Source organism: Corvus cornix, chromosome 6 (genome assembly GCF_000738735.6).
Source record: "Corvus cornix cornix isolate S_Up_H32 chromosome 6, ASM73873v5, whole genome shotgun sequence".
In the NCBI taxonomy this organism is placed as follows: domain Eukaryota; kingdom Metazoa; phylum Chordata; class Aves; order Passeriformes; family Corvidae; genus Corvus; species Corvus cornix.
The window spans coordinates 23,042,639-23,069,237 of record NC_046336.1 but is presented as its reverse complement, the minus strand read 5'-3'; the positions used below and the strand labels follow the sequence as shown (position 1 = coordinate 23,069,237).

At 35.2% G+C, this 26,599-nt stretch overlaps 1 protein-coding gene across 50 annotated transcripts in view; it reads left to right on the top strand.

Moving 5' to 3' along the window:
- The window catches only part of KCNMA1 (potassium calcium-activated channel subfamily M alpha 1), a 438,676-nt gene that overhangs the window by 154,983 nt on the left and 257,094 nt on the right, over positions 1-26,599 (top strand). The gene's annotated exons all lie outside the window — the stretch shown is intronic.

Here is a 26,599-nt window from a genome sequence, read left to right as displayed (position 1 = left end):
GAAGCCCCAGAAGAGAATTTGGCTTAGCACATTCCAGAATTGACAAGGGAACAGTATGGAATAAATAGCTTATGTAACAATAAGTCTTGTAATTATACACTTGTGTCAGCAGATGGATGTGCTATTTTGGGACTGAATAACAACTGAACATTAACTCTAGTAACTTGCTTTTTCAGTGATGGCAATCTGGACAAATGTGCTGCAACTCCAAGAAGCTAATGCAGCTGGTGGAGGCAGAGCTCTGCAGGCTGGCAGCCTGCTGTGCTCCAAGCCTACACCTTTATGTATGACTCACATTTGTTCCTGCTCATGCTCAAAGCCCAAGGCAAAGCATTGATCTGATCATGTAGTAGGAGTGGACAGAGTAGGTTCTTTCTGTTTTATCTGTACATCTAAAATACCAAACAAATGATCAAATATAAGAAAATCCGCCCATGTGTAAGTGTTGGGTGGAGAACCTACACACACTTAGGAATATTTTGTTATGTGATAAACCTAGCAGGAATGACTTTATTCAGTTCCACTCACATGATCACCCTATATTTCTCTTAGTATTTCTCTGTAAGAGATAAAGTTTTTTCAGCCTTATCAGAGCTCAATGTGGGGAAATCATTACAGATAGCTAACTACCCACAATTTACCTTTCCTCAATTTTATACTGTAATTTCTTGTGTAGACCCTACAAAGTATGAGTATTTTCTCTGGTGGGTTTTTTTATGTAGCTATTAAAAGATATTATCTCTTCATATAAGTTAAGAAATTTAGAATTGTACTGCTTTTTCTAGGTACCACAGTTAAATAAAAACCTGGTTTAAATTTATGCTTCACTTTCAGTTTAGGTTTACAAAGATGGCATTTAAATACAGTAGGAAAGCACTCCTAAAAGATGATGATGATCTTGATGTCCAAATTTTAATTCTGAGATATATTTCAGATTTGTTAAAATACCTTAGGATCTCCTTTTTCTATTTCAAAATTCTTTCATGCTATGCAGCTCTTAGAAATGAGAATCCATTTATTGCTATCAAATGTTTTGCAAGTGTTACACAGGCAAATATTTGAAATGTAGGACTGTCTTCTGTGCAGTTAGTTTCATTCCTCCTTGATGGCTTTTTTTTCCCTTTTGATTCATACAGAAATGACTTATATTTTGTTTCTTGGGTTTTTTGCATTGAAAAGTAGAGTTAATCTACTGAAACACAAAAAGACTACATAAAAAGAAAACACATTTCACCTTTCTGTTTATTGAATACTATATGAGAAGAACTTTCAATATTTAATGTATTAAATTACTTTGACAATATCTGCTTCTAGGATTTCCTTGCAGGTGTATTTTACTAGTGTGTTTAACAGGCTCTGTAATGAGAGCAGTTTGAAACTTGTTCCATACTTGGAGCCGCTTTTATTTGGGTAGGGAAGCCAAAACTGTCATAACATGTGGTTCATGATTACTTTCCATGTACTGTCAAAAAAGCGCTTTTAAAAAAATTTTCTCAAAACTCCTCAATAGGCTGTATCCTGTTCTGGTTATTCTGTTGGGAGAATAATACTGTAGCTTGAGATGTGGAAGAAGTGTGGAAGTGATTTTAGTTATAGGAGTTACTTACTAAAGTTGATGTTAATTTTTGAAGTTGATTTTTCAGATTTTAGCAAAACTTTTAATATGGTCTCTCACAGTATCCTTCTGGAAAAAATGTCCAGCATACAGCTATACAAGCCTGTAACACATTGGGTGGACAATTGGCTGATGGGTTGGGCTCAGAGTTACAGTAAATGCCATTATGTAGGGCTGGTGGCTAGTCACCACTGGGGCTTCATAGGCTCAACTGTTTTTATAAATTATCTGGACACAGGAGTTGAATGTGCGTTGAGTTTGCCAATAATACTAAAGTAGGAGGAGCTGTGGACTCCACTGAAGGCAGAGAGGCACAGACTCAGAGCTGGACAATAAGCAATTCTATAAACTGTTTAACAAGAGCAAGTGAGGGGTTCTCCACGTGGGACAGGGTAGCCGTTGTTATGCACACAAGGTGGAGGCTGAGAGACTGGAGAGCCACCCCATGGAAAGAGATCTGGGAGTTTGGGTTGATGGCAAGTTGAGTATGAGTCAGCAGTGTGCCCTGGCAGCCATAGGGCCAACCATATCCTGGGGTACATCAGGCACAGCATCACTGGCTGGTTAAGAGAGGTGATTGTTCTGCTCTACTCTGTGCTTGCATGGCCTCACCTCGAGTGCTGTGTGCGGTTCTGGGTGCCTCAGTATTAGAAGGGCATCTGTGAAGAGTGTGTCCAGAGGAAAGTGACAAAGATGGTGGAAGGTCTTAAGGGCCAGATATATGAAGAGCAGCTGAAGTCACTTGGTCTCTTCAGCTTGGAGAAGAAAAGGCTGAAGAAAAGGACAGAGGGGGGTAGGTGCTGATCTCCTTTCTCTGGTTATCAGTAATAGGTCACAAGGAAATGGAATGAAGCTGTTCAGGGTGAGTTCAGACAGGACATTAGATTTTTGCTCCTTCAGCGAGAGGGTGCTCAATCACTGGAACGTGTTCCACAGGGAAGCGGTCCTGCTCTTTGTCATTGGGTTTAGTTTTAAGTATTCCTGTGAGGAACAGGGAGCTGGACTCAATGATCCTTATGGGTCCCTTCCAACTTGAGATATTCTATGATTCTGTGATATCCTAGTAATTCCATATTTACCATATTAAATGTACTAAAGATTTTTCCAAGTAGTCTATTCTGACAATTTCCATTTATAAAACGCAATTGTCAAGATCAAGCTGTATTCTTTGTTTTCAATATGTGGTTTTGGCATGAGAAGAATATTCTCATAGTCTTTCCAGAGAAATAAAGCATCTTTCTTTTCTGTAATAGGCTATCGGGTGATTTCCCAGTACTTACGATGGTGTGGGACTTTAGATGCTTTTATACTCACTTTTCTTTCCCCAAACCTTTTAGCTCTTTAGTGGGCTTTAGTGAGGCTTCTATTCTACTGAATCCTAGGATCAGCTTACTCTTTTCTTAATCACAAAGTATGTAATTGTGCCTGTAATTGGAAACATACTTGGGTGCATAAGCAAGCTCTGTCTATGGATATTGATTAATATGAAGTCTAATCTTTGAACTAATATTGCTTAAGAAATTAGGCGTAACTAAACTATCTCTAACGGGGATTTCTAATATTCTTAAATTAATACCCCCGAAGGAGTTGAGCTACAGGATGAGTATGCTTGTCTTTATTTTTCAGCTTGAATGTTTGATATTGACATTCATTACAATAATTTTTTTTTTTTCCACTTTGTCACAATGCTTCAAGGGGAGGCACCATTACATGTCACCTGTTCATCAGTCAGACAAACCTGTGTCCTTAGAAGTCAATTAAATGGAGATGCCCTGAGATTCACCTGTACTTTGAAAACTGTGACTTCTGTGTGCCTGGAATAGGTGTTTTTCCATGTCCATACATTATATGCATGTATGTATCATGAAGCTTGATTAAATAATTATTTTAACTTAAAAAGTGGGTGAGAAATGGAAAATTAGATACTTGATATTGTTTTTATAAAGGAAATTAACTATTTGGTAATGATGCTAGACAGCTGCTTTAAAAGTGGTTTACATGCTTTAAGCATGCCAAAGGCAACGGGACTGGTCCTGCCAGAAACTTCAACAAGGACCTTAACTTTCACTGCTTGGGAAGAGCTTGCAGTACCTAACTGGAAACTCTTAACCGTGTGAGTTAGGTGCAATACAATTAGATATAGGTCTATTTTTCTGGTACGTATATCACAACAAAGACTAAAAGCACCTGATAATGCCAAGTACTCCCATTTCCAAGGATCCAGAACTTTCAAATAACAAACTTTAGCTTTTTCTTGGTTTGATTCACAGTATCAATATAAGTTACAATTTTTCTTTGTAGATGTTGAAGAGCACCCCCAGCACTTCAAACCTGGTTTCTTCATATAAAAATAAGTTATTTGAATGTTAATTTCTAAATTCACTTATGAGTACTCAGACTGTGTTACATTTACCAAAGAAAATACAGAAAATACCATCTGTTTCCATGTTTACACTACAGTACAGCTAATATCTAAGAAGAATAGAAACAGGAAATAGAGATCTGACTATAAGAGACCAATAACTACAGAATAGTAATTGTCCTTCTTAATGGGTCTAGGCCTGAAATTATTGTTCAGAAAAAAACTCACTTGATTTAATTAGTTTCTTGATCTGTAAAAACTAATAAGGCCTGGGATTCTCATACATGCAACAAAGAAAACCCCCCACAAATGGGTATGACTAAAATATCTGTTCATCAAAAAATCTCAAAACATGTTTTAGGACAGCAAGCTATAAAAATTTGTACAGCATTCCTTATCATAAATTAATAACATGATAGTCAATGAGATTAAGGATACAATTAAAGTTACTAATTCTTCTGACTCATTTTTTTGTATTTTTTTTGTGTGACTCTGGAGGGGATCCTTCATTTCTTTCCATTTCTCTTGGGTTTAGCTAAGACAGCTTAAGGAATGGTTGTAAAATCATGTATGAATACCAGCCTCACAGAAATCTTGACTTCCATACTAATTTCCCTTCCCTCACAGATTACTTGAGCCAAACTAAGTTGGCAAGTGGATTTTGCAAAGCAAAAGTTTTTGCAAGCAAGTTTTTGTGGCCAGAATGGGTTTGTTTCCTGTACTGAACATACAGCCTCTCTTGTATAGTGCATTTTAGTCTGACTGTCATGAGACCACCAAGCTTTTGATAAGCAGAAGTGTGTGATATGTATAAATGTGCAGCTACATGTGAGAAGGACTAGTCAGTAGTTCACTGATGTTGAGGTGGCAGAGACTCAGCCTTTTGGGTCTTTGGTTGGTTGGGTTTTTTTTTCCCCAGTAAATAGGAATGAGTTGGTCTCATGTGCTGATTCTAACCAGGAAACATACCACTGAGGTAATTGCAATACTATTTAGCTTCACTCTGATTTGATGGAAAGGAATTGTAGAGGAAATTTGCTTCACATGACTGACAACTTAAATATTTGGTTTTGAAGCTGAAGTAAGTACATAGATTCTCCAAATACGAAAAACACGGAGAAAAATTTTTTCTGTGGAAAATGCAAATGAAGTTGACAGGGCTCCTTTCACAGGGCAATCTTTGCTGCTTGGTTTGACAGCCATGTCCCCCAAAAGTCCCCAGGCTCCCTCTGAGACAGCAAAAGCTCCCAATATAGTAAGCCATGTCAATTTAAATACAGCATCAGGATATTTTGCATCCTTTCACAGCATCCAGACACAGTAGCTGACATCATGCATTTCCATTATACAGGTCTGATGTTCGTTGCATGATGTGCAAAGAGACACTTGGCATTCAAAACTCATGAATAAGTCTAGGCTCCTTGTTTCATTCTGCACATGGTTAGTATGGACATTTTATTTCAAGTTGTGACAAAGAGGAAACCTTTGCAGATATTTACTTTGACTTAGTGTAGTACTGACAAAGATCTTTAGTGATGTATATAATTATGTGCATATTTGATGTCAGGGAGCTAGATGCAGGCATCATACTATTTTGCATCCATTTTCTTCCATGTTAATGTAATTTTAGAGAAGAACATGAAACAGACAGCAAGGAAGACTGAAGGCCTTAGATCACAATATGATGTCAGGACTCTGCTTCTCAGTAACTGCTTACAACCATCTCTGGCTTTTTCATGATTTGTGAGGATGATTCCAAAAACATTGAGCACAAATACTTATTGCAAGATTAGCTGCAGATGGGTACTATGCTCCAACAGAAAAGCTTCCTTTGACATCATTTATTTGCTTCATTCTTAAAAACCAAGTGAAAATTTTGCAGGTGAAATACTAGGTGGCAATTTTCTGAATTTTAGGTTTTTTGCAGAAGTGTTGAATTGATGGTAGAGGCCAAACACCTGTAACCATATCCAGTGAATAAAACTATCGATTTAAACTTGTTCTTTATGTCACCTAGCTTCTGTAACTGGTCACTTGAAAGAGTCATTAAAAATGACTGGTCCCTTTAAACACTGGATCAATTCACTTTTTGCATTGATCAGAAATTTCAGAGCATTGAACGTTTATTTTTTATTGTTTATTCTTTCTTCCTCTCTCACAACTACTCTGTCTATCCTTATTACTTGGATATTATTGCACTTAAGGATTGAACCTGTTACTTTCTAGGAGTATTTTAATTGCATCCAAGTCATTGATGCTTGAAAAAACATATTAATACAACAGGAAACTTAAAACGTCCAATGAACTATATGGCACAATGGCAGGCAGATGAATGCAACAAGCTATAAAATGAATTATCTGGTCTGGTATGAAGATGCAAAAACTTGGTGAAAATAAACTTTGTAATTGGATATGTTTTGTGGACTAATAACAAATTAGAAAATTAAGGACATATTTGAGGGGCTAGGCATCCACTTAATGCAAGTAATTTGAATTATCCATGGGGGCTCTTAAAGCCCCCACTAAGCCATTATTTGCATGTTATAGTTCGTGGTGCATGGAATCATGAGATGATTGAGCCAGCACTATAAAGTAAATTCCCCTTGATGCTTTAAAATAACAAATGTGGAGGAACATTTCTCTTTGCGATTCTTCCATTCTCCTTCCTTCATTCCTTTCATGTGAGAAACTGACTATAGATTTCTGGAATTTTTGTATCCCAGTTATAGAATAAAGACATATCCAATGTAATAGTAGTATTTGTACTATACGTTCCAAAGACTGACACATTTCCTCAGGTGAAGACAGGAATGTGGGTTTAGCGAATGAGATTTAATGTAATTTGCTTTCTTCATACACTGGCCATGCAATTTAAAAATCAAAGATTGCTTTCATTTATGAATAATGATTAGTGAAGAAGGTAGGGCTTATACTAAATTTTTAGTTACCACATATGGGTAGAGCAGGTGGTTGCTAGAGGCAGTGAAGTGTTTATTGGACTTTTTATTGTGTGAATGATTTTTAGGCTGTGCTAGACAGACAGATTTTAGCTTACCCTGAGCTTTAAAAATCCTTGAGCTGGCAACAGTGGCGTTACCACTGTTGGCAAGGCCATTCCCCTCATAAATATTAGAAGAACCAAGAAAACTTTCAAGTCTTTAAACGAGAAAATACTAATTAGGATGTCGTTGCTTCTAAACATTATTTATTTCTGTTTCAAACTTATTTAACTTGTTTAAATACTGAAATTGTTTCTTATCCAAGTATGTGTGTGATTAGGATTTGCAGCTCTAACTCAGTTTCTCTTTGGATTCTGCTAATGCTGTTTTCTTGAAGAGACCAATGAAGCACTTTCTGTAGAACTTAGTACTCTGGAACTCAGTCTTGTTCCTTGTTTTTCCTGTGAAATTTTGTTGTGATGCACAATATATGGTGGGATCAATATAACCAATAAAGTAATTTTCCATGGCCTTTGAAAATGTCTACTAGTACACTGAATAGGAATCTTCTATGAAATTTTTGGCACGTCTATTTGGGGAAAATAGATTGTCTTTAAATCTTTATAAATTTATTGGTGGCAAAATTTGTTTATGAGCTAGTACATGAAACTCACTTTTGTTTAGTTTTTTAGAAGTATTTCTATTAGTTGTTAAATGCTTCTGAAAACCTGGACCTTTTTCTACTGAAGTCCAATTTCATATGTACATATGTATGTTTGTATGTTTTATGTGTATATAAATGTTTGATTATCAGATTACAATTAGACTATAACTTTTACAGTTTTATAAATCTGTGCATTGACTAGTATTCTCTAAATGAAGGGATGTCTCAATACTTTTTCTAACCTTAAAATTCAGGACAGCCTTTTAGAAGTTTTATTTTGAAACACTCCCTGATCTGCATTCAGGAAATTAGCTATTATGATTCAGAAAATGACTATTTCTTTTGGATTCATTTTTCTTTATAAAATGATGTGAAAACAAAGTTAGAGTCTGAAGTATTCCTCCTTGCCAGTGTGCTCCCACCTCACCTCATCATGTTATCGTTCAAATCAGATGCTTCAGGAGAACAGGGGAGATAATTTTTAGTACTAAACCCGCAAATTGCTAACCTAACCTGTCGAAGTGGAACATAACACTAGTACTGAGGAAGATACAGCATGTATCATTCAAGGTACTACATTTTCATTACCATAAAGAGGAGGATTTTAAATAGGAACTACTGGCAACTTGTTAGAGTAAGAAGGCTAGCTTTGGATTCTTTTTTTTTTTTAATTACTTGAGCTGAGTTTACTTACTGTACATTTAGTGTAGTAATTAGTAATGGAAAGGTTTGGTTTAAAAGCAATTTTCCTGCATTGGTCACTATAGCAGCATTGTCCCAGTGCATGGAGTTTGGAAGATGAAATTGACTTGGAACTTGCTAGTGCTAAATATAAAGTGGAATCTAGCCAAAATGATTTATTTGTTTGCTTAAGTTTAGAGAGGTCACTAGTCTGTGATCAGTATTCTTAGTAATTATATATGTGCTCTTTAAAGATGCAGATTCTTTAGTATAATAGCTTCCCAAAAATAAAACTCATTATTGCTGTGCTTACAAGGTAAGCCTCATGCCAGTGTCATATGTGCAGGCACATGGGGTAATCTCTTCATTGTTTTGTGACTAAATTGTTTGCCGACTGATTTACTTTGCAGCGATGCTCCACAAGTATTCCTAAAAGATTTAAATATTTTTTTTCTTTTTGTTTTAAAGTAGCTTCCCTACTTTGTTAACATATTGAATGCCCAGTGTAATTACCATACAGTCACTCAAAAGAAGTATACAACAGGTTATTGCTGTTTTCTCTACTTCATGGAGAAATCACTCTTGTGTTGAGTCACATACTTAATTCTGTGAAATGTTGAAAGTATTGTAATAAGCAATAACTAGCTTCACTACTTATCACCCCTAAGGCAATAGAAACAAAATTGAAACCCCTCAGTATTATAGGATACTTTCAAAAGAATCAGGGAGCTCTCCCCCACCCCGACTCTTTTTTTAGCTAGTAATATTTCCCACTCAGCACTAGCTTAGATAAGTGGATATAATGAACTTCCTAACACATTTCACGGTGGACAGTGAACCAGACAGATGCACTGAGGGCAGAAATGGTAAGTTAGTTGAATAGCATCTGCAGGAGGCCAGATTTATTAGCTTTTTAAAGCCTGAAGCTGTTCTGTGCATTGCTTTCCCGCAAAGCAATGTTTCTCTGTGCACTCTCATGTTTCACTCTAACCTATATAGCAGGATTTATTTCTGGATCATGTAAAAATCCTTGAAAGGCACAATGCTGAGCGTACAGGGTTTGAAACGAAGACAGATCTACCGTCTGCCTCACACGCAGTTTTAATTGCTTGTGATTTATTCAAACTTCCAGGATCGTTGAGTTACTTTTTTGTGGAATAGATTTTAGAAACTTTTCAGATGTCATCACTGCTTTCATTTAAAGGCATTATATAATTTCTATTCTCAGATAAAACACATTTTAAAGGTACCTTTTTCCCTGAGGGTCAGCGAGAGTGCAGTTTGCATTCAGTGTTCCCAAATTCTCTAAAGTACTTTGTTGCTATTGCTTTGTTCATGAGCACCCAGATAAATGGGGTGTGATAGGCAAAAAGAAAACATCTACATGAAGATAAGAACAAAAGAATAAAAGAAGGAAATCCTTTACAGGAAAGTAAATAGAATTCAATGAAACTCACTGTTTTCTATGCCATAATTTTCATACAAATATAACTGTGCATTATAAAATTTGACAGTTATAAACCAGGATTTAAGAGACACATGAAATGGGTAAGGGATATGTTGCAAACTGACTTGTTCTTTACTTGAAATTCTTAATGGAGTTCAAAACTGTTTATTTCCAAACACTAAATTGCAAATAAGGAGCCAAAAATGATCTCAGTGGTGCTAGCTGACTGAACCAAGATGTGGCATTAACTGGAATGTACTGAAAAGTGAATATCGATACTCTTGAATATTGTTGTTGGCCATCAGGTCTTGTTAATGTGACTCTATAAAAAATCGGTCCATTTTCCATGAATGCTTGGATGGCATCATAGTGAAATTGAAATGACTGATAGAGAAAAAGCAAGGAACAAAAGAACAATTTAATGACCTCTGTTTAGGACCTGATCCAAAGCCGTATGATGACATAAGTGGAAAGATTTCTATTGAGCTCATTGGGGTCTTAATTTAGTTCTTTAAATCTTAAATGTAAACAATGTGTTAGCCAATTCAGGTGTTGCAGGGTGCAAGGAAAAGCTTATGGGAAGTGTACTTTATGCTGTCATTTCAGGCTTTTTAAAGTTTTTGCTGTCTTTTGAACTCATTGACTGTACCTCAAAACTTCCAAGAGAGACGAGGAAGATATAAAAGAAGGTGGTACATAGACTGCATCAGTGAAAGAATTATGAGTGCGAGTAAGAATTTCATGGAACTAAGGTTGTTTTGGAAAAAAAAGCATGATAAGACAGATAAGAGCTATAAAAAAGCAAAGTATGATTCTAGCAACCGAATCACTTTCAGTAGTGCAAATTCTGGTTGTATAGCAAAGAAATGTGGACAGAGACAGATTGTATGTCACTAGGAGTTTTACCTTGCTCTTCCCTTTTGAAGAGGAATAGACGTATATAGGGTTTGGCTGTGATAGTGATTGATAATTGTGTCTAGACCACTAAGAAAAAAATCAAAATACTTCAAACAATGTATTTCCAATGGTATGTTAAAATAGTATGCTTATCATTGAAGGACCTCTGTTAAAAGATATTTTGGAGGAAGGCTGTACTCTTAGTTCTGAGTGATTCTATATTGTTGGTGTATACATGAAGTTAGTTTATAAGGGAGAACAGTTATATGACTGAAGTAACTGCAACCCAACAGTGTTGCATTTTTAGTAAATCCAGGTACACGTACCTGTTTACTGGAGTTTGCATATAATGGATGTTCAGTTTACTGCAAGAGACAGGGTATTTGAATTTTCTGCCTCTGTTTAATTTATAAGAATTACCTTCTGAGGGAACTGTTTAAACCTCCTCCATTATGTTTTACTGTTGTAAAATCTTTCTTCCATTGATTTTTCTCAAATAAGAAAGTATATCCATGTATGTGTATCTTTCCATATGTATGGAACAGTGTAACTTTTTAACATCTTTTGTTTTATTTTTTGCAATAGAGAGCTGTAATTTGAAAGCAGTAATGCTTTTTACTTCCAGAAGCACAAAAAAATAACATATGATAATGCTCTCCAAGCCAGTTTATAGTAGCAGGTATGAGTCAAAAGATGCCTGAGTCATAGCAGGCAACCTGTTCTTGTTTGCCTTGAGGAATCTCATTGAAATTTGACAGTAGGCACAATATCAAGACAAATTTCTGCAGCTATCTAAATTTATTTTTCAAGTAAGATGACAAGGTAAGAAGTCCACATCTGTGTTATTCAATAATAATAATAAAGCTAAAAAAAAATACAGCTGACTGATGGCGTACTCATTGTGGAGATTTCCATCATAGTTTAAAAGTACAGGCATAATTTCCAGGTTACCAGTGTCAGTCAGGATCAGCTGTTTGTTTTTTCTGCCACTGACATGATGACCTCATCTAATTTTTTGTTAGTTTTGTCCATCTTTAAGGAGATGTAGTCTGAAATGTCATTCATGTATCTCTATACTTACAGTTTGTGAATAGCAAAGTTTAGTTTTATTCCTCTTGGGTTCCCCCTTAAGAAATGTAGTCATTAGCGCTTACTGTGCTTTAGAAAGGACTCCTAACTCCTTTCATCCATCTAATTGACCAACAGCCTTGAGACCACAGTGTGTGACAATTAGCAGCTTTTCAGAGTTGAGATGGCTCACAACACATGACTGTCAATGGATGCGTAATATGCTTGGACAACGTTTTTCAAGGAAAGAGGTAATGCAGCACCTACCTCTAATTCTAAGAGAAGCATTTGTTGGACAGGTAAACTGCTCCTTCTAACACCATGACACCGGGGAGAGGATGAGAGAAACAGGAATAAAGCAACAGTAACTAGCTCACTCCAGTGGCCATTTAAGAGCGAGAGCCATAAATGTTTACATTAAGGGGTTTACATTTTCTGATTTGTCACCTGAGACATCCTAAGATTATAAGCCTTAAAGAAATGAAAGTTTTTTTAAAACATAAATATATTATTAAATGTAACAAATGAGGATCCTAAGGTCAAAGTTTTGATCATTTTAGTTAAAAGTGAGAACAGGATCAAATACCTTTTGGCTACAATCAGTGGGGATATACCATCTTAGCAAAAGATAGAAATGTTTATCTTTGGTCTGTATATAATTTTGTAATTTTCTTTTTCCTCTTCAATTCAGAGCATTGAACTAGGCCAGTAACTTGAACATTGATTTTACCCAGTAAATCAGGTGATAAAAGAAAAAAAAACTGCAGTAAAATTAGTGCTTGTTTCAGATATTTCCCTCTTTTCATCAAAGTAGTGACCGAGCCAGATGCTACACTTTTCAAGAAAAATACAGCCTTTTCTGAAGAAGCAAGCTGGAGATCAGAATCTATTGACAGTTCAGTAGTTCACTTAGCATAGGTTACTCCTGTCGGACTACCAGTGACCTCTACTAAGTGCTAAAGTACACCTAATAAATTCTACTGTTGAATGACTTGCCTTTTTAGTCTATTTTTTCCTTTACTTCAGTTTTTCTCCTGCATACTTCTGTGACTATGCATGCAGAGTGCAAATTTCTAAAAATCGTCAGTTTTCAGTGCTTAGTTAACTCTGGTAGATGCAAGAAGGTAGGTCAGAAGTACTCTTGTTTTACTACTGTGATATGCAAGGTGATGGTTGGTAATCTGACAGAAGGGGAAACAACCTAAGACAGAAGCAGTGAATTTGTTTTTGCTTTTGAGTGCCTTATTTCATGGCAACATTTGAGCATGCATTATGCTTCATTCCCTCTTCTATCGTACATTTCCTCAAAGTAGAAAATGTCCAGTTGGCTTTCCTCATTCAGCTATGTCCACTGCCTACTGATTTTTTTTTTTGGTCTGAACTTCCTTCTACTGAGAGGGAAAAGCCAAATTTTGCCAATAAAACCCCCTGAGCATCTGTGTAAATTCTGCATGGAGAATTAAAAATATTCAAAGTATATGCTTGTTTGCTTTGTTTTGATTTTGCTAAAGTTTGACATGGCTTACAACTATTTCTCTGTTACTAGTTCACAGATTTAGATAAGTAGTAGCGTATTTCGTACAGTTCTAATATGGGGTTGTCTGTACCAGAAGAGTCTTCAGTGGTTTTTTTTGTTCTTTCTTGCTGTGACATTAGCCACTAGAAATTCTCATTACACTTTGTTCTCATTAATCAGGTTGGTGTCAGGGACCTTGCATCTGTTTCTTTTATATAGACATGTCACTGTGTTGACAAATCACCTTATAAATGTTACAGCAGAAGTGCTGAATGGATTGTAATGAGAAGAGATTCACTGGGGGAAAGGAAGTGTTAGCAATAGGAAAAAATAAGGTAGTATTTCATCACAAGTATGCAGTGCAGTGGAAAATACCTTGCCAGAAGCCCAAACACCTTTTGAGGCAGGGAAGTTATGGGGAGAAATGCTCACATAACTGTGAAATCTCTGACTTCACATTGTTTTTTATTATGTAAAATACAGTAATAGTTTACGCTTTGCACATTTTGCAAATGACAATGTATAAACATACCATAAAAAATTGGTCCTTTATCTGGAGAGCTTATAATGTCTGATTGTGGCTGTCAGAACAGATGAGATGAATGAATCCATTTTTTAAGCCTAGATATCAAAATTTTTAAAAGTCTTCTGGATACTTGTGACATAACTGTACAGCTTTCAAGTACTTAGAATGATGTACTGAAAAAAGTTCTGGTTTTGTCCACACTTTGTTTTTCTATACACAAAGCTAATATCTGTTTACAATGTTTGCCTTGAAATATTTTTTTACTATCTTGTAATTTGTACTGTTGGAAGCATGACACTTTGGCTAGCTGGTTGCATTTTGTTTTGATATGTTTTATTTCATAACCCATGTCCTTGACCTCTATGTTTCTATGAATAGATATATTGAGAGAAAGCATATTACACAATTAAGATGGGCTAATGAATTTGTGAGTTTTGAAATAAAATAAGGTTATAATATGTACCCTTTAAAATGAAGGACACATCACATCTTTTAAATAGTTTACCGTGGAACAAATTAGACAAATATTGTCCTAACGGTTATGCTGGCTGTTCAGAAGAAAACTAAAGACTATTCAATTTATGCTATTAACTAATATTAAAATAGCTGTGTTGTTTCTATCTCCTTTGTTGCCGACAAAAATTGAAAGTGTCGGTTCATCCATCTTTTATTGGCCTTTCATAATCACTGAATATTTTAGAGCTTTCCATGTCAGCCTTAAATTATCTTGGATCAATGTAAAGAATTATATTCACCTTTCAAACCTGATCTTTAGGATATAGGAATGATAGATTGTTTTCATCATGGAATGCTTCATTAAAGAAGGCTTTATCTAAATATGTATTTGTGGAAAAGGTCATCCACAACTGTGTTACAAATATGACAGTTTTATCATGTGTCTAAGAATATTGGCTTGTTTTTTCTTTTAAAACTTAAAGATAAGTAAAGATATATTAAAGAACCTCAGGGCCAAGCTTAAAAGAATTGTCTCTAGCTAATTCACACCAGGAGATGACTAAAAAGAACACTGAATTTGGCTTTAAAACAAAGTCTCTTAATAATTGATGCTTGACTCATAAGCCTTGTACATTTGGGAAGGGTAATCTGAAAATACTCAGTTTTGTTTGCCATACAGTACATTTGTAAAATTAATACACTTTTTAATGCTGTCCCTGTCACATGATCATGTAATAAACTCATAGGCGAACTCATGACATTTTAAAGATTGAAATATACTTTCAGTAGCTCAAAGGTAAGAAGAAATAGAAAGGGAACAAAGAAAAGGATATCTGTGCCCTAAGGAACGTATTCTGAAGAAAATTAGTAATAGCTTTGTACTGTGTAAAATTCAGGTATTTTTTTGTTAAAATTTTTAAAGCATATTTTTTTCTGTCTTAAGAACTTACTATGGTTAATCTTGCATACTAAATTTTCAGTGTATGACTGCAGAGTATCTGTTGTTTCTGTGTGCACTCTTGTAAAAGAGAGCAAAATAGATTGGGGAGGCAAACTGACGTCTTCACTGTGCTCTCTAAATCACAGTGCTTACCTGTACAACATCCAGGAAGACATCACTGACAGAAAGGCTTCCCAAATAGTGCTTAATGTATGCACAAATTTCATTTGGCTTCCCAAATCATTAAGTTCCTAGAAGTCCAGCAGAAGTAGTCAAGTTTCTCAGCATCTCAGGTAGAATATTTTGTCTCTTTTGTTTGGTTTTTTCCTTTTGTTTGGTGTTTTGTCTCTTTTGTTTGGTGTTTCAGTTGCTTTTTCTCTTCAGTTTGTATTCTCTGTTGTTCAGTCAAGCTTGTTCTTGGGGTTGGGAATATGCAAAGTTTGTTTTCAAAAAAATCTGCTTAAACCCCAGTAATTTGAAGGCACATGCATCATAACTCTTTCTGCTGGTTAAACTTGCTACTGTTAATCAGGAAAAATCTTCAGTGAGAGGTCTTAGAGATAGGAAGTAACAAATATCTTCATACCCACAATTTGTGATAAATGAAGTTGGGGGTTGTAGTTGTGACTTTCTAGAGTATTTTGAGTCTCCTCTTCTGTTTGCATCCTTTGCTGTCAGAGCTGGGCTGTGGATTATTAGAGACACATCTGAATTTTTTTTTTTTACTGTAAGTGCCCATTAAGTGGGGAACCTTTACCTGCTGTTTTACCCATTACACCTCAATAGCTTATACCAGGGAGGAACAGGGCTGGCTGCCATGTAGGGAAGGGGAGTGTGGCAGGCAGGGCCATGCCCTCAGCAATCAGGACATCCATCATTCGTCCCTACTTCCCCCCCTGAAATTAATTTTGTTATTTTAATGGAATCAGATTACAGAATTAGGCATTGCTTTCGTTTTTTTTTCTCTCAGGCCAATTATAGTGATGGGTGCTTTTTACTTAATTAATAACTTCCAAAGCAGCCATCCTGCTGAGATTAATGGTATGAGTTTTCTGTTTCTCTGAAGGCTAAGATTGTCTGAGTCTGTGGGGGAAAAAAAAAAAAAGCAGTGATAAAGGAGATGTTTGTAATACTCATATTCTCAGACAATATTGTAATGTTGCTTTAAATCCCATTCCTGAAGCAGGACTGGGAATCAACTACCATTTGTGATAACCGAGCTGCTTTTCAAAAATGTTGCAAGTCTGTATTTGTTTTTTTAACTTCAACATGTTACAGTACTAAGCAAAATATCATAGTTTTATATCATCTTAATATTATTACAAAAACATATGCATTATACTAATTACATAATAATAATAATAATAATTCTTTAATAATGGTCTAAACTCAGGCAATATGTAGAAATCGTACCGGGAAGTCCACCTGACAAAGCAAGAAACAAATATGCCATTGGTGTTGAAGCATATGTATAATATATGGAGCACAGTCTTACTTAGAACACATTTACTGCGGTGTCCCTGGAGCTGCAAGAAGATAGATGGGTACTTAAAACAGTGCTTGCTATTTAATGTTAGAATATGCTGGTAACTTAGCAAAATGTTGTAAGAGCAGGTAATTATACCAGATTGCTGAAACTTTGGACTCTCCACCCCAAAGTACTACAGTGAAAGTAGGCACAGTAGAACTGGTGTTAGTGAAAATGCCTCTGCTTATGCCAGCTTTGGGTTTTGTATATATACACCCATTTAGTTGGCTGATTTACCATGACTATGGTGTTGCAGTAAAAGCTTTAACAAGCCCATAAAATGTTTCTTAAGTGTAAAAAGGTGTTTGCAGTTGGGCGAAACTCAAGTCAGGAAAAGGCTATTGAATGATCATACATTTTCCTTTTTAGCTTTATGAAATTGTTGCCATTCCAAATATTTTCTATGATGTTATAATGTACAGATAGCAACTCTGATATTGTACAAGGCGAATTTGCTTGGTGACCCCTAATGTGTCTTCTTTATGTCAGCTTATTTTGCTGTGATATTGTGTCCTTCTCTGTAGTGCATGTAATAAGTATAATAGAAATGCATCCAGGAAAACAGTTTCAGCCTAGACTTTCACAGATGCTCAGCTCTGCTCATCATTCTGCTATTCCTCAGTTCTGGCAGTGTTATTCTTGATCTCCACTTAAAACGTAGAGGAAGAGGGGGGAATTGACAGTCACATTCTATTACTCCACTTTGTGCTTGAGTGACCACATTATTTCATAAATGCATAAATTTATAATTTTAGATAAGTGATTATTTCAGTTCCTATTGCCATTTCTCTGTCTCCTTGATAACTTCCTGCTGACCTGTAAGGGCTAATACCGGAAGTACAAACTAGTATATAATTATTGGGAAGTTTGAGTAGGATGAAGCAGAGAGAAGAAAACAGCAAGCAAAATGTTGGTGAACTTGGCTTCAGCGTAATATGCATTACTGACTTCTCATTAAAAAAAAAAAAAACCACATACAGAATCCTATATTTATGGAATAGAAGTATTTAGAAGCTCCAGGATAGTTTTGACAGCTTATATTTCTCTAAGCTGTTCTTTCATTTTGTCTGCAGTGTCAGGCAGATAATGCTATACTAATTTATCTTTCCAGAGTAAATGCAGTGATAGTTAAAAAAGTCAGATTTCAGACCATTGTTCAGAAACAAATGAAGATGCTAGAAAACCATGGAATGCTCAGGCTCTAGTTGTGGTTGATAAATTTGCAAGTATTTTCAATGCTATTGCCTCATTAATATAAAGTAAAATAGCCTACAAGGGAAAAAATGTCTTAGTCTCTATTTAAATTTCCAAATTCTCAACAGCCTTATTTAAAAAAAAAAAAAAAGGAAATAATTTTCAACGTGATATAGTGGTAGGAGCTTTTCTTTCTGTAATACCATTGGGGGATCTGTAGCCTGGCTGGAGTCTGGTAATTTCACATCATTTTTGCCTCTTCTTCCATGTCTTCCCAGTACTTTGCATTATAATTTATTTATCCCTGTGCCCTATTAAACTTACTATCAATCAAAGGGCTTATTTTTCTGCATCTTTTCATGATAAATTAACTTGTTTAGAAACAAGGTGATTATGCTGCTTCTCTTCTGTGTCTATTTCCAGCAGAAGACTGATGCTCTAAAATCATGCAGTTAATCCATGGAAAAATGTCTTATTTTCCAATTGCATTTCCAAGGATACAATAGACAACAAAGAGGAAGCAAAACTATTAAATTTTAGTAAACATTATTATATTTAAATCTGTTTTACGATTTCTTTAGATAACATCCTCCGATGTCTTAATAAAAAGCAGTGTTGGAAGATGAACAAAAACGCTAATAGTGTGGAGAGAAGGTGATTTTTTTCTTTTGTGGGGGCTTCATTTCATGCTGCACTAAAGCATGAGGCCTATTGCAATTAATAAATTGAAAAGGAAGTGTTGAATAGACTAACGAGTGTAATTAGGCTTCATTAGTAATGTCAGAAGTTACATATGCATTAAAGGGAAAGTACAGTCCTGAGTGTTTGTCTAGCTTTCCATTCAGTGGAATGGAGCACTGCAGTTTCATAATACAGGTCCCTAATATATGTAGTACTTACTGAAGGAGATCAAATATGCCAATCCATATGCTTTAGAGAAAAACTGGTTGAGAGAGTGCTGTTTTCCTTGTACAGACACCTTTCCTAAGTGAATGTGACATTTGTGTTAGACAAAGGTCATAGTTTGGCATGAACCGTGATTGCTTGTCTGCTGTGATCCTCTGCAGGTAATGCTTTTAGCTGTAACTCTTTCAGGTCTTGCTTAGTCTCAGTTTATTTCGGTCCAGGTCTATTTATAAGAAATTTAAGCATCACCTTAGGGCCTCTAGCTGAAAAGGCTGTTTAAAATTAAAATAGATTAGTGTTTGTGATCATTTGTAACTACCAAGCCCATTGATTTTAAGGGAACATTTCTATGAGAAGCAACATAATGCAGTTTGAATATAGCAAACTGCCCACGTTACAATTATGACCTTGAAAGGGATATAAAATACTTCAATAAAACTTCCTAAATCTTATTTTTTGGCTATTACATCCTTGTTTCATTTTGTAGTTTATCTTTTATTTTTATTCTTCTTTATGTTCTGGTCATTTCAGTTTCTATTTCATTTTGCTGATATTTTTCTTGGTCTTGAATTTCAAATTTTTTATGTATATGTATATATATATATGCTGGCTTGGTCTACTTTTTCAAAGTAGTTACTTTATTTTTGGTTTTAGCTTTTTTTCTCATCATCATGTTTAAGAGTATTCTGCAGTTACCTGACAACACAATTTGGTTTATCATGTCTTTTTTTTTCAGAATTTTGTAAAATTCAGCAGTGTCATAGTGCTGATGAACTTCAATTAATCTTCAGTTTAACTTGAATAATGCTCTCAGGCACAGGATGGGATTCTTGGGGTGTCCTGTGCAGGGCCAGGAGTTGGACTTGCTGATCCTGATGGATCTGCTAACTCAGCATGTTCTATGATTTTGTGATTGTGGGCTGCTCATACCCCTTCAGTTAGGGACTCCACAACAGATTATTTTAACATATAGCTGAGAGAACTTTGTGAAACTTTTGCAGAATGAATCCTTGCAGGGGTAAACTACCAAAGAGATGAGATCAGCTGTGATTTTATTTGACTGAGTCTTGAAAGCCTTCAAGGACAGGGATTCCATAATGTCTCCAGGAGAGCTGTTTCAGTGTTGCACTGACCTCTTATGGAAATCTTTTTCTTAATGACTGGCAATGGACATGTTAGGATGATATTCTGTTTTCCAGTGAAATTCTGCATTTCAAACAATATTTTAGTGTTTGAAAAGCAAGCACAAGGCAGTAAGTGTGTAATCACACCTGGGTCATTCTTCTTGTGTGCATTCTGACTCTCTTAATGCAAATGTTTAAAAAGCTACAGCAAAAAAAAAAAAGTGATTAGATGGTAATTTCAATTCTGATTATAGCATAAACAAAATTATCAAACTGTAGAAAGCTAGCACTCTCCATTATTCTCAAGTAGTTGTTCTATTTTTTTTCTTCATTTATTTTTTTGTAATATGGATGAATGAGTTGTTGAATTTGGTTAAATGTTGTGAGTATGGAAATCTGACAGCGATTAATGGCTTAAAATTCCCTTGGCAGGAGATGAAGTGTGGGTTGGAAGCAGAGCAAAAAAAAAAATCAGTGAAAAACATAGCAGGGTGAGTGGAAAAAGAAAGACACAGGAGATTTTGTAGAATGAACAAAGAGGAAACAGATGCCAATTAAAGTGAACACAGAAGCAACATCATTTGTCCTTCGTCCACAGGGGTACACTTTTAAAATTTCTACAAGGATTCTACTACCCCTCTAAAAAAGGAATAAAAACACTAACTTCACCTCAATTAAGAAAGCCTGTTTTTATTTAGCTGAACCTCAACAAAAAATAAAGCAATAAAGGTGAAAAACAAAGGCTTAGAAATTCAAATTGGTTTCACCATTCTGTAACAGTCTGGAAGAATTTTTTTCTTGAAGTGCAGGCACAAATAACTTTTTCACTTTTTAAAATATATTTAAAATGTAGGATTTTTAGTATATTGGAGGTTTGTTTTCTTATTTGTTCTTCTATGGCCCATAAATTGAAATTCATTGAAGCGCCAGAAAACTGAGGAACCTAAATTAGGGTATGTGATTGTCCACTTCTGTGGCTATACAGAGAAAGGCTTCTCAAGAGAGACAGTCCTCATCCTCATATTTAGCTTCTCAAAGGTGTTAGCAAAGTAAAAAGTGATATTTCTGGTATAAGCAGAGAAGATGAGGGATGTGTATTCATTAAGAATATTGTGCTGAACAAGTCTTATCCCATAACCTTGTGTACTGTCAAACTTTATCTTGTAAGTGAAAGGCTCTAAGTCTCTTTGTTAATCTCATTAGCTAGATAATTTCTTAGTTAATCACAATTAGGTCTGATTCTGACTATGTCCTTCTTTGCACTATGAAATATTTTTACAATATAATTTTTTAAAAATAGATTTTTAAAAATTGTCTTAAACTCAATATAAGTATCATATAACACATTTTCATGGCATGCCATTGATACGAATATTTTAATCTTTTTTTTTTAAACAGATGAGATTGAAAATGGGGAAATAATAAGGGAAGGTAGGACTCACACAAACTGAATGCCACCAAATGTGTTATCATTTCTAGAATGAAAATTTTTCTCTCTCTGCTCTAGAAGTCATTGCACCTCATTGAATCAGAATGTCCACACCTCCTTCTAAAAGCAGTAAAATGAATAATGAGTTACTAAATCAGATTTAAATTGGAGTCAAAATTATGTCAATCAAGGAGCCCTGCAAATATGTCTGTGAGTTTCCGTTAATAGATGAAAAAATCCCTTCAGTACAGAGAAATACTGAAGACAAGTTTGTGACTAGAACTGGGATCTAGAAGACATATTCATGATACAACGCTTAGAAGTATGGATATGTATCAGGGTGCACTAATCTTAAATACTGTAGCATCTTAATTTTTCTAAAATAATTTTATTTCTCAGTATCACAATTATATTATTATAACTATTCCTTATAAAAAATATTTCTATCCCCGTTCAGATTTCATACATAGTTCTGTTTCAATGACAAATAGTTCCAAATAGTTCTGTTTCAATGACAAATTTTATATATAAGGAAGGTGACAGACCTCAGCAGCTGAGTAATGCTTCTTGCCTTTAGTTTACCCAGTAAACCCACTGAGACACGTTGCCATTACTCAGTTTGGAAAACACCAATAGACTGCTACTTGTACAACTCTGATACACATTAATTGACACAGCACAGATGTTATTTTCAGGCAGAATGAATCAGATATGTTCTTTAAAGTATAATTGGTACTATTGGGGTATCAAACCTAGTTCTGTGTAAACCAAATGAGGTACTTCTGGCAGTAAAGAAAGGGCAGATGGAGCTTACTATACATTAGATGCCTTACTATTTATCTAGTTTCTTGGGAAGTTTGTGTCTTGTGCACAATACTGCTATGGAGTTGCTGATCTTCATATAACTTCATGTAACTTCACTATATGAAGTTGGCTTGCATATGGCCTTGGATAGGGTCTGGTTTATGGACATATCCTGAAAATTGATGTGTCCTACTTATGTCGTTACTTGTACAAGACTGGATTTTGTATCTATCACCGTGTTTATTTGCCAGTGTTATGTTTAAAAATTCATGTGGCACTTTGCTGTCAGTCTAGAGACAGTAGAGATCAAAATCTTCCAGAGCAGGATGTTTACTGAAATTGGAAGAAAAAGCGTTCTTGATACCTTGCTGAAGTTATTTTGTTCTTTCTTAAACTAAGAAATTATTTATTTAAAGAATAAAGTCATTTTGAGGTAATTTTTTTTCAGAGCTATTCTACTGGGTACAACTGAATATTAGCACATACCAAGTGCCAGTCTTTATTAGTGATAATCTTCCCCCAGGGTTTTGTGAGAACTGAGAGCTTGTATGAAAGTATATATCCATCTTGGAAACAGCAGGGAACATGATGAACAAATTGGTTAAAAATCAAAATACAATTTTTTCTTGTAGGTCTTAAACTAGTCTGGACTTTAATACCTTGCAAAACAAGTATCTCTCAAAGCCCACAGCCTGTTTTACCTTTTTTAGTTAATAGAAACATACTCTCGTTTTTTTTTTTTCATGTAAAATTTGCTTTTTATCTCCAGTATGTTCGATATAATTATCCTTATCCTCCACTATTTTGAATAATTGTGTATGCCAAGTATTATGCAATATATATGCTATGTATTCAGCCAGCCCTGCACAGAGCTTAAAGGCAGGGTAAGCACATTTGCCAAGAAGCAGTTATGGCCAGTTAACAGGCAGGGGAGCCAGCTAAGAATCTCCACCTGGCAGTCAGACCCTGTCCTTTGTCATGCCAAAAGCAAACCTGTTTAGAGTGATCTATATACATAGAGCCCAAAACCTCGTTACCTAAAAGTCTAAAGAATATCTTCCATGAAGAAGAAAATGTGTGTGGAAGAGTTGTGTGTGAATGTAAGGCAAGGAAAGGAAGGAGAACAGGAGCTGATAGAAAATGTGCCAGTGGAGAAGACAATAGAGAATAGGCTGCCCCTTCTTTCTAATTTGTGGAATGTAGTTTAAGAGGACAAAAAAAAGTTGCTAAAAATTAATTATGTTGGTATGGGGAAAATTTCTGTAAATGTTTTTGCTTTTTGAAGTTTCATAAAGGTTTAGAAGATATTTGATAGTGTATGCTGAAGTTAGATACTGCTTGACAGGGCGTTGCGTTAGAATAAAGGTACAGTTGGCTATTGAGTATAAATTCAAGTTCAATCTATCAGAGGAATTGTAACTTCAGTGTCACTCCAAAAATCACAAAATCAAACAAAATTAGTTTCTCTTTGCCCCTATGGCAACTGTGCAGGGTAGCTAAAAAGGCATACACTGAGACAGAATAGATAAGGTTTTGTTCACATAATAGAAAGTGATCCTTTTGCTACTGATGCTACTAATTATACATTAATTACCTTGTTATGCTGTGGCACCAAACTGGAGCTAAAAACAATGAGCCAAACCTGATAATGTACTTTTTGTTTTGTTACTTATTCATAAGTTACTTTGGAAGGTTTATTTATTTTTCTTTCCCCAACAGCACTTTCCAGTGTTTTTTATGAGAACAAAGCAGTAAACAATTAAACCTGTGAATTTTAATGAGTGCCTTTGCAAAGTGGAAACTCACCGAGGAAGTTAGTTGTTGTTAGTAAATCAGCAAGGCCCTTGAGAAGATGATGTTTTTCCAGATGGGTAATACTTTAGCAGTAATAATCAGTTTCACTTGGAAACAAGGTAGAGACAGTAAAAGAATAATGAGACTGATGGAAATAGATAAGAGACTGGTTATTTTTGTGATATCTGACAAGTTGGTACAATTAAAATTGTTTGATACTATTTTATTTTGCAAAAAGCAGTAAATAATTTTCTTACTCATCAAATAACATTTATGTATTAGAATACAAACATTTCTGAAATAAAGGAAAATTGCAAATGTATTTTTGAAATGGTTGAAATAACACTAACTTTTTTTTTACCAAATAATAGGGAAAAATACATACAGGTTTATATAACTTTGGTCGTGCCTAATGTAGGTATTTTAAAGAAAAAATTATTACATGGAACAGCTTATCAGGTTGATGAATGCAAAGGGACAGTACTTTCCCGCTGTGAAATTTACCTTTAGGTGAGGTTTAAATAAGTTTTCAGAACTGAATGATGCCAATAAATTGTCTTTATTCCTAAATGGCAAAAAATAGCATACAAATAGAAATATTTTTCATTCATTTTTCAAGTGTTACAAGTGTTGTTAAATGTAATTTTTTGCTCTCTGTGTATACCAGTTAAGATCAGTGTACCAGAACCTACTCTGTTATCTAAGCGTCTTATTTTGACACTGATTTCCATCATATCTAGCATTCAAATTTAAAACATTGTCTGTATCTGTTTCATATTTATTATTGTCATATTATTCAGCTTTATGGGCCTCACCAAATTAAAAATCAAAGAAATCATACAAAACTCAATAAACCCATACAATAATCAATGAAAACATGCAATATAATCTAACTGGGAAAAAAAAGGAATTTGATTAAGAAGTTTATTTTTGAGTGATTGGTTGTTAGTGGCAAGTTGCTTCCATATGGTGAAAAAAACCCCCGGATGTGGATGTATTATAAACTACAGTCCATGAAATTGCAACTAAAGGAGCTCTTAAATTCATGGCTTATGCAACTTTATTGCAGTGACGTTAAAAGCTGACTAATGCATATTAGCTACTATACTGTTGATCTTTAAAGGGCTTGAAGTTGTCATCACATTGAAAAATAGGATAATGAAGATGGCTGAGTGTCAGTTTTTGGTTCAAACTGAGTTTGATTTGCAGGAAAAAAGATAATCCAGGTTCTCTTAAGTTCATTACTTGAAGTGGGACTTGAAGTGAATTTTAGTCAAACATACAATGAGCAAAGAATTCAGTCTAAGGATGAAGCTAATATTTTTTTAAAATGTTTGCATGTTTTCAAAACAGGTGCAATTTGCACACAATCAAGCAGAATTGTGATCTTCAATGAGAAGTTCAAACATATAGGTCTCAGATTCAAAACACATCTCGCTGCACAAGGACTAGCAGAGAACAACCTGGCTCTTTAAACAACTTGCCAGGACAATTTTTTAAGTACACTATTCACGCAAAACTTGTATGGCCTACTTTTCAACTGTGTCAGTCCACATGGTGTGAAAGAAATAGTGTGAAGAAAATGTGCATGCTATAAACAGAAAAATTTAAGGTATGGGATTTTAAAGTTAAATAGAAGTTAATATGTATGCTGAGTATATTCTATACCTTCTTGTTTAGATCTGTCTGTGCTTTGCTTCCTGCCTTTCCCCAGGCACAGCCTCCACAGAGCCCCCAGCATCACTGATGGGCTCAGTGCTGAGCACAGGGAAACTTCTAGCAGCTTCTCACAGAATTCACCCCTGGAGTCCCCCCCCTCCCCACTGCCGAAACCTGTCATGCAAGCCCTATAGAGTTTTATAGCAATCGAGATCCTAAACTGCCATGGTTAGACTGAGCTTGGAAATATGCAAAATCCCCTTAATTCCTGGGCTTTCCACTGCCATATCAGATTATTGAAAGTAGTATTTCTCCTCGGAGTTCTGCATCACAGTGAAGCAGCTTCAGTAGCTTGAGTTGAAGGCAGGAGCTTTTGTCCATTAAAATGTTTCCTATTGTAAAAAAGATGAAAGTATGGGCTTTTCATCAGTCTGCTAGAGACAGTATCTTGAGGATGTGAACAAATACAGAATAAATGGAACTAAGATTATAAAATCCTTGTACTTTCAGTCTATGTCAACATGAGCAAATGCTATTCATATACTGAGAACACTTTACTCTGACATCAGAGTAATAACAGTTTCTCTTTTTTTTTAATGTGAAAAAGGGATAGCAATGCACTTGTGTAGTGTACATTTTTCTTTTTAGTTTGTGCATGCATCAAGAGGCTACAGAGTGAGCATCAAATATATGGACATTGATCTGCCCAGAATTTAAAAGCTTCTGGACAAAATGGGAACTCTTTAGTAATGCAATCATTGCTGCTAAATACTTGATTTTAAAAAGGTGTGAGATGATAACTTTACCAAGCATTTTTAAATGATTAAGATTATTGCAATGGAAGGTCATTCATATGAAAATCTTGCTCCATTTTTAAAAAACCTAAATTGAATTGCTAACTAGCCATAAACATCTGGCCTTATAACACTAGAGGGAGAGAGTTTTGTTTTCTAGTCTGCCTTTCTGTTACTGCAGGAACAAAAATAATAGCTGTAGCATATTATTTTAAGGTACTTTGTTGAGACAATTTTAATTGTTCATATATACTTT